General features: G+C 43.8%; 1 long non-coding RNA gene across 1 annotated transcript in view; it reads left to right on the top strand.

The window, feature by feature from the left end:
• Positions 1-8,455, top strand: part of LOC116080517 — a 27,199-nt gene extending 18,744 nt beyond the window's left edge. Inside the window, exon 2 of the long non-coding RNA XR_004114463.1 lies at positions 7,907-8,455. This is a non-coding gene — a long non-coding RNA (uncharacterized LOC116080517). The remainder of the gene's footprint in view (positions 1-7,906) is intronic.
• Positions 8,456-8,771: the final 316 nt, after the last annotated feature.

The following is an 8,771-nucleotide window of genomic DNA, read 5'->3' as shown; positions in this document are numbered from 1 at the left end:
GAGAGAGAGAGAGAGAGAGAGAGAGCGCACAGAGAGACAGAGAGGAAGTGAGCAGGATCCAGTATTAAACTACACTGTTGTATTTTTGTTTGCTCCACGTCCTCTATAACATGTAGCATCCTCACTGACCTTGTAAGATCCTTCCCTTTGTCTGGAATAATGACTTATAAATAAATATTGTGACATACAAAAATAGCTGAAATGATACGGCATTTACTGGATGAAATTTAAGAGGTCTAACAAAGGAATGGAATGAAAGGGGACTGTGCAGGATGAAGCTTGTACAGTAACCAAGGGAAAAACTGTCCTTTTACCTCTGAGGAGCTATCTGTTGCTCATTTATACCTGGCACTCGTATAAATAAAAGAGAAAATGGATCTTCAGTGTGTTATGGTTAAAATATTTGTATACTACTATTATCATTGCATTAAGAGCAACATAATAATTTCAGTGCCACCGAGACAAACTGAATAAGTGACTTATTATTCATCAGATGGGTGGTAGAAGGAAAAGTTCGCAACAGGAATAAAAATATTATCAAAGTCTGAAAAAAAATTGTAAGAGGAGCTTAATTGTTCCTTCTTGAAGCGTCTTTGCAATAGATAATTAAGGCTGTGAAATCTTCCTTCTATTTCATTCAGCCTTGGATCCCCTTTACAACCTATAATGGATATTCTGTGGGAGGCATGATTTAGCTCAATAAGGCCTCCATCCTCCACCATGGTATTTGGATACCAGCTGTATATTTGAGTACTATGGGATTTGGATTCCTCCCTAGGAAGAGGGTGGGCTGGCAGCTAAGAAGACAGGCATGAGTTCCAGTTCCTACCCACCATTTACTAACTGGGCTAGATGGCAGATATTAGCTAACTCTGTAAGCCACGGTTTTTCATCTGTGTGGAAATGACACTAATAGAATGTCCCCCCCCCCCGCAGAGTTGCAAAAATTTGGGAAGAAAACACGTACTTGAAGCTCTCGTTTCACTGCCCGCCCAGAATAAGCCTTCAATAAGCAGTCGTGGATGCTGTTTGTAGGATGCAAAGACAGAGCAATGGAGCAGAAAGACTAGGATGAGGACAGACCTGGGATAGCATGCTCAGGCCCCATTTCATTACTCATTGTTTATGGACTAAGAGAATGCAAATCTGTCCCAGGAAGGAATCCTGGAAACATGGTTTCTCCACAGGATAGAGAGTTGGAAGACTAGAACCAGTATAGATCTTGTGAGAGGAACGTAGACTGTTCTTTTCTTCCAGGAAAACTACCGTAATGTATGTTGTCTTAAGGAGTCTTTAACTACATAGCAAAAATATTTAAATTCTAAACAGAAAAAATAAAAGAGAGAGAGAAGTTTCTCAAACACAGGTCAGCAGGCAAGTAGAAATAAAGATGTTTTCATCCATGTAACACAGCATGTGCCATGAGAGTCATGTGTAATTGTATGTGTTGTTACCATGACATGGTCCATAGTCTCAATAAACAGAGCAGAAATGCACATCAGAATTGCAAAGGGGGTTGGGGACTTATCTCAGTGGTTAGAGCACTTGCCTAGCAAATACAAGGGTCTCTGTTTGGCTCTGCACTTGGGGGTCAAGGAAAACAAACACTACCACCCCCTACCCCCAAGATTACAAATGGCCTGAGATTTTGAGTCTGGTGTTTTTTTGTTTTTTTTTAACCTTACTTGCAAGTTAATCAGTAAGCCTTTATTAGATGCTGGAGAAGGAAACCTGACGCCTGAGTCAGAGATTGAGGACACTTAATTGATCACAGCAAGAGCAGTGGGCAGAGTACTGGTATGGTGTTCAGTGGTCAGTTCCTCGAGCCCCAATTCTGAGGGCATTTCAAGAAGGTAAGAGAAAGTTGCTCAGAGAAAGTTGCATCCCAGGACTAACCAACTGCCCTGGGCAAAGCCGTTTCTGCAGGAAGTGCCTCCAGCCCAGCCTACTCCCCAGAGTTAGGCCCTATCTTTGTTGCTATAAACAGTACAGATGCCTGTGTTTGCTCATGAGGGAGATGATATCGGCTAGACTGATCACTGTGCAAACATCCTGAGAAACATCATCTAGAACAAAGTTCCCGGTGGTCTGAGTAAATGACCACTTCAGGAGGCAGAGCCAACAACCTACTGAAAGCCAGCTTTCTTGAGACAGAAAATAGCCCTCCTGATCTGCCAGATGGCTCAGGACCTGAAGGCTTGCATGGCTCAGCTGCTTCAGCCGAGGTCTTCAAAATGGGTAAATGATGTTATCATGGAAGTGGAGAAATGGCTGGCAGTTTACCTGACATTGACTCTACTCTCTACCAACACGCAGGGAAAATCAGAAGCCTGTTCATGATAGTCCCATCCTCACTGCATTGGTCCATTCTAGAGAGCAGTGTCATGGTTGGGACATCCCCACAGAATCACCACATTAACCACATCTGCTTCCCAGCCTTCTGGGAGGGTAACAGATGTTGTGCATTCCCTTCCTTTGATGGAACAACCCTGTGAGTTTAACATGCCTGGTTCCCTAGCACTTATCTGTGAGCACAAAGCCCTCCATGCCTCCTCCTACATCCACATGTAGAAGGCTGGGCCTTCCCATATCAAATCACTAATTAAGAAACTGCCCTACAGGCTTACCTACAGCCCCATCTTATGGACGCTTTGTCTTTCTTGCAGTTCTCTTGGGTTCCCTCCTCCCAGATAACTTTATCTTGCTTCAAGTTGACATAAAACCATTCGGCACCATCACACTCCAGAAATTTGAACCAGCACCAGCTATTTAGTTGAACAGAGCAACTTTCCAGTCTCCTGCACATCATTACTCTGCAGAGAGCCCCTCCCCTGCAGACAGAAGTGCCTTATGGGACTTTGAGGTTGTGGCAATAGGAACCGGAAAAAGAGACCACACTCTAGACCTGCTTGCCACAGGTAGCTTGGAAATCCAAGGGTGGCAGGAAGTGACAGTGTATAGCGATTCTGTGACCTGAGGCTCCTCTCTCTAACTCCCGACCTTTCTCTGGGTATTTCCTCTCAACAGTAGACACTTCAATCCATCCTGTCAAAGCTATTCTTAAGGCAGAATCAAATATTTTAAATTTTTCCCACAGTCTCTCTTTAGGGAGCTTTTAGTGTGTGTGTGTGTGTGTGTGTGTGTGTGTGTGTGTGTGTGTGTGTGTGTTTAAACTGTCACAGCCTACTTACTTTTTTCCAAAATGGTCTTGCTAAATTGCCCAGATTGGCCTTGAATTGTTTTCCTCTTGCCTCAAATAGATAGGATTCTGGATATGTACCACCATGTCTATCTAAGAAGACTTAATTTTTAAGTCCTTTCTTCTAATAAGGAAATGGTACCATCTCCAATTTTAAAATGATTATAGAAACCAGTGCATGGTATCTGCAGGTCCCAACAGTATCCCAAATGAACCGATTGCCTTCATATTAAAAATAATGAAATGCTAAGTCACTTGTCCAAATTACTGTTGTTCAAAGCCATACAAAAGATCTGGGACAGACCTAGGATTTGGTCCTAGGAAACCCAATGGCCATCTGCACTCTGAAGCACCAGACTGTGAAAGAGTAGGGTTGCCTCATAGACAACCAGCCACAAGCTGTGTATTAAACTTAAGTAGCACTTACTAACAACATAATGGCCTTTTGATGTGTGTGACATGCAGAAAAAACTGAATTGTGTTAAGAAGCATGAAAGGTTAACTCCAAATGCACCATCAACTGCTCTGTGACACCTTTTATACAATGCCACAAGAAATCCTTTGTCTAGAGTGATAGATACCAAGAAGTCTTACAAAGAAATAGTTGATAAGGGTTGGTTCTTGAATATTTGGATATATATGCCCTAAAATCAAAACAAACGACATTTGGATCAAGTGAATGTAAGTGAGCCCAAGCATTGTAAAGCATCCTCAGAAAGACAAAGTGCATCTCACACCTGTTACCTTGCCTTCTGAAGGGACAGGTGCAAGGTATTCGTATGTATACACATGTATGTGTATATGTGTGTGTGTGTGTGTGTGTGTGTGTGTGTGTGTAATCTTTGTATCCTTTGTATCGCTGTGATCAAACATCATGACCAAGGCAACTTAGAGAAAGAGGGAGGGACTTATTTGGGGCTTACCATTCCAGAGGGACAGAGTCCATCCCCATCAAGTCAGAGAAGCACAGCAACTGCAACCATGGCAACCAGAGCTGCTCAGAGCTCACATCTCAAACCACAAGCAGACAAGGAGAATGGGGGACTTTGAAACTACAGCGCCTGTCCTCTGAGACACACACCGTCCAGGTCATACCTCCTAAGCTTCCCCAAACAGTGTTACCAACTAAGGACCAAGTATTTAAATGTCAGAGAACATGTCGGACATCCCATCCCATTTCCATTCCCCAAACAGGACAGTGTCTATTAGAGAAGAGCTACCCCGGTTCAGCGTTCCAAAGCTGCTGATGTCATGTCACTTCAGAGCACTGTGACTGCTGATTTCTACTCCATCTACTTGCTTTGTTGGAGGAAGGCTTGAAAAATCTCCTCTTGCCTCAGTTATACCTGGCCACTGCAACTGTGTGAGTGCAGGGGACATTTACAGAAACTGGTTGAAGCAGTTAATCTTTATTATCAACTTGACTGGGTTTTAGGATGACCTGAAGGCACTCTCTGGGCATATCTGTGATGGTGTTCCCACGATTTAACAGAGGAGAGGAGACCACAGAGCGGCCAGATAGAACAGAATCTGGAAGGGGACAGGGAAGGCGGACCGACAATGGAGCTCATCCCGCTCTGCTTCCTGACTGTGGGTCCATGTGATTGGTCCACGTGACTGGTCCATGTGATTGGCTGCTGAAAGCTCTTGCCATCCCTTGCCCAGCGTGAGATGCCTTGGAACTGTGAACCAAAAGAAACCCATCCTTCCTCAAGTTCCTTTTGCCAGGGTATTTTATCACGGCAACAGTAAAAGCAGCTAATTCACCAGCCTGCCCTCCGATGCCTCCCGCTCTTTGCTTCTTCATAACTCCGAAACCCCCCCCCCCTCGCCACGCTTCCTCCTTTATTTGCATCGATTTGCCTCTGTCTATTTTTTAATGATCCTGTTGTCCCAGTGACACAGCGACCCCCACCCCCGCCACCCTACTGTGCTAGCTTCTGCACAACCACGTGGCTTCACGCACAATGGATGTTTACGGTTCATATGCTCCCTGGCTCCCGGTGCTGGGCCCTCCCTTCCTCAGCCTGCTCTTGCAGAGGTTGACGGTTGCTATGCTCTAGGCAGAAGGCACATACATGACTGCATAAATATTTATTCTGCCAAATATAACCCCGAAACACAAATGTGTGTGTTTTAAAGCCAACTTTAAAAAAAAAAATCTTTAAAATTAAGAAATACCATGTGCGAGTAATTTCATAAATATTGTAAGCCATTTGTTTCCAAAGTTTAGTGCCTTCTATAAAGAAATTCAAAATAATAAAAAATTACAGTGTCACTGTCTTCCCCCCTGAGAATTGTGGGCATTTTCATATAGCATTTCCAACTTTAAAAAAGTCCAAAAATGCTAATTCTCCAAAATTTTCCTTTTGAACAGGCTGCATTCCTTATAAATCACATCAACTGCCATAGGGCTCTATTTTAATGAACATTCAAGTAGAAGAGAAATATATTCAAAGAAGCAGTGCTGAGTGGCCTAAGAGATGGCTCTGTAGTTAAGAGCAGTGGCTGCTCTGGGCAGAGGACCTGGGTTTGGTTCCTAGCACCCAGTGACTCACCATTGTCTCTAACTCCAATTCCAGAAGATCCAATGCCCTCTCGTAAGACCAGGCACCCACACAGGACACGGACATATATGCAGGCAGACATTCATACCTGCACAATATTTTTTCTTGTTAAGCAGTAAGGGATAGATTAGTGATCCATAGCCTCACCTGACTTCCCAGATAATGTTCGGGCTCACAGTCTACTGTGAGTATAAAATATCTCCCTGTTTTCAATGGAACTGATACATAAAAACCTGAAGTTAATTAAACTTGATAACTGTAGGAGTTAAAGCACTGTGCACTTCAACATATAATCCTTTACATGGAACGTCTATAGGCTGCACAGCCTTTCTGAAGCAAACCTACTTATGAGCAAAATATAAACAAAGGAACCCAAACTATTGGCTTATACCAAGGAGTTAGGGGAAACATTAGCTTCTTGGAAAATGTCAGCCTTATATATTTGAAGAGTGACTGGGTGGTGGTGGCACACACCTTTAATCCCACAATGTGGGAGGCAGATCTCTGTAAATTCAAGGCTAACCTGGTCTACAGAATGAGTTCCATGACAACCAGGGCTACACAGAGAAACTCTTGTCTCAAAATTAATCCATCAGTTAATTAATTAAACCAAATTTGAAGAGTATTAAGCAAATTCCCCAGGCCTTAAATTATCTCTAGTGTCACTGTTGATTGCATTGTGATCCTCCTTTAGCCCAGAGTCCTCAAGATGCCTGTTCATTAAACACAGAACTCTGTGTGTGTGTGTGTGTGTGTGTGTGTGTGTGTGTGTGTGTGTGTTCACTTCCTGTGTTTGTGAGCATGCATAGAGAAGCCAGTAGTAGATGTCAAATATCTTTTTTTTATTGCTCCCCATCTTCCCTTGTGAGATAGATCGCTCACTGAACCTAGAGCTTTCTGATTAGGGTAAACTGGTTGGCCAACTCCAAAGACCCTCTTCTCCTCCCAGAGCTGGGGTTACTGACACATACTAATATACTCAGCTTCTAATATGGATGCACAGGATGGAGCTCTGTCTCATATTCACCTGGCAAGCATCTCACCAACTGAGCCACCTCTGTTGTCCCAGTATGCACATTAAGTTCTTGGTCCCTTAAGCTTACAAAAATCCTCCAATATTCCAACCAAGATATTCTTTCAAATATGGTAATCTCCAAAACCACAAATTTTGCATAATTATTTGATGAGTGGGCAATCCACTTGTCTCAAACTAAAGTCTTTGGGGTTGTGTTTTGTTTTGTTTTGTTTGAGACAGGGTTTCTCTGTGTAGCCTTGGCTGTCCTGCCCTGGAACTCACTTTGTAGACCAGGCTGGCCTCAAACTCAGAGATCCACCTGGCTCTGCCTCCCGAGTGGTAGGACTAAAGGCCTGTACTACCACTGCTGGGCTCTAAACAAATGTCTTAATTATCACTTAGAAATTTTGCTGGGGACAGAGAGCAAACAAAAAGCAAACATAAAGCAGGGAACAGACCCACAATTCATATCAGGACATGAGAGGAAAGTACCAGAAGGATGGAGTGTTGTGTGCAATGTGGCACCACTGTCCCAAGTAGAAAGAACCATGAGGCTCTGGGGCTGTGGCTCTGGAGGGTAGGGGCCAAGAGCTGAGAGCCCCCTTAGAACTTACATAACTTTGAAGTGGGCAGAGATTGGCTCCCTTGAAAACCTTTCAGAGTACCATTCTGTCATCCTGCTCTGAGTCCTGAAATTATACATTCTCAGACAGTGAGTATCTAAGATGTGGCCACAGATATTTAGAAACACTTCGGAGCATGTGAGCACAATTTCATACTATATTATCAAGGATTCTTATGAAATTATATGATTCATCTCTCTGAATCCCAGGCAGTCCATCTCAAATGAAGACAGTCCTCTGAAACTTATCAGTAAGCCCTGATTATTTGGGCTTTCAGATTGCTTTTAACAAAGGCTCCCAAAATTAAAAGTATCCCTTAAGACGACATTAATTGGCTGAAGCAGACAGTTTGCAAATGGAACAGAGGTGTTGTCATTAAATGGCTGACTTGACTAAGCACAATGGTTTTTTTTTTTTTTTCAGCACTTTCTTCTCTATCTGGTGTTTTTCTTTCTGTCTTAGATATACTATATCTCCAAATTCTTCTGGTTTTTCTCTCCAGTGACTCCACCGAAGCAGGAAGTCACAGAAGTTGATTCCCTGAAAAGAAACCTCCTCACTGGCCAGCAGGCTGTCCACTATTGAAAAGCTGCTCAAGTTGCATGTGTCAGCTCCACTTCAACATAACACTACTTGCATTCCTGCTTGGACCAGGATGCAGGGATCCCATAGGAAATCCAAAGCCATTCCTACAGAACACGGTTTTAGCCTCTTGGCAAAAGGTTTGAACCCAGAATACACACAGAACAAGGAACTGACACCATTATTAGATGGATCACCTAATTCATGTGTAAGAGAAGGACTCATCTGTCCCATGCACTCATTCAGGAGTATTCCAAGGGATCCTGGATACCCTGAGGATCACCATCCTGAGCTAGCTGGGGACTGCTGCTCAGGAGGTGCAGGCAGCAGACATGTTCGAGGGGACCACTCAGCAGACGTACACCCCCTGTTGTCCCAGGCACTGAAATCCTCCTGTGGGAGAAGGGCTCCCTCTGTGTCTGGCACATGAGTCTCTGGACAGTGCGTCACTGAAGACGAATTTATCCCAGCACGGTGGCCTGGTTTTTACTTAAGGCCTTCCCTTCCCTTGCTCTCTTCTGGCTCCTCCTTTACTCTTTTTTTTTTCTCTTCCCACTCCCTCTGACTTCCAACTTCCTTCCCTCCCCTCTCCTGAGGATGTTTATGGGAGCTAAGCAATTCAAATCTCCTAACAGTTCAGTCAGGGCCTCTCTTCACCCTCACAGGTAAAGCTTTGATATAAAAGCTCTTCCCCTGAAGGAACAGATCTCACCAGATCTTAGGGTTCTGGAAAGTGATCGGCCTCGGGTCTACCCATTGTGCATAAGCTGAAGTCCCTGTTGAGG

Source organism: Mastomys coucha, unplaced genomic scaffold (genome assembly GCF_008632895.1).
Source record: "Mastomys coucha isolate ucsf_1 unplaced genomic scaffold, UCSF_Mcou_1 pScaffold6, whole genome shotgun sequence".
Lineage (NCBI taxonomy): Eukaryota > Metazoa > Chordata > Mammalia > Rodentia > Muridae > Mastomys > Mastomys coucha.
The sequence above is the reverse complement of the archived record's forward strand: the minus strand, read 5'-3'. Positions and strand labels throughout refer to the sequence as shown.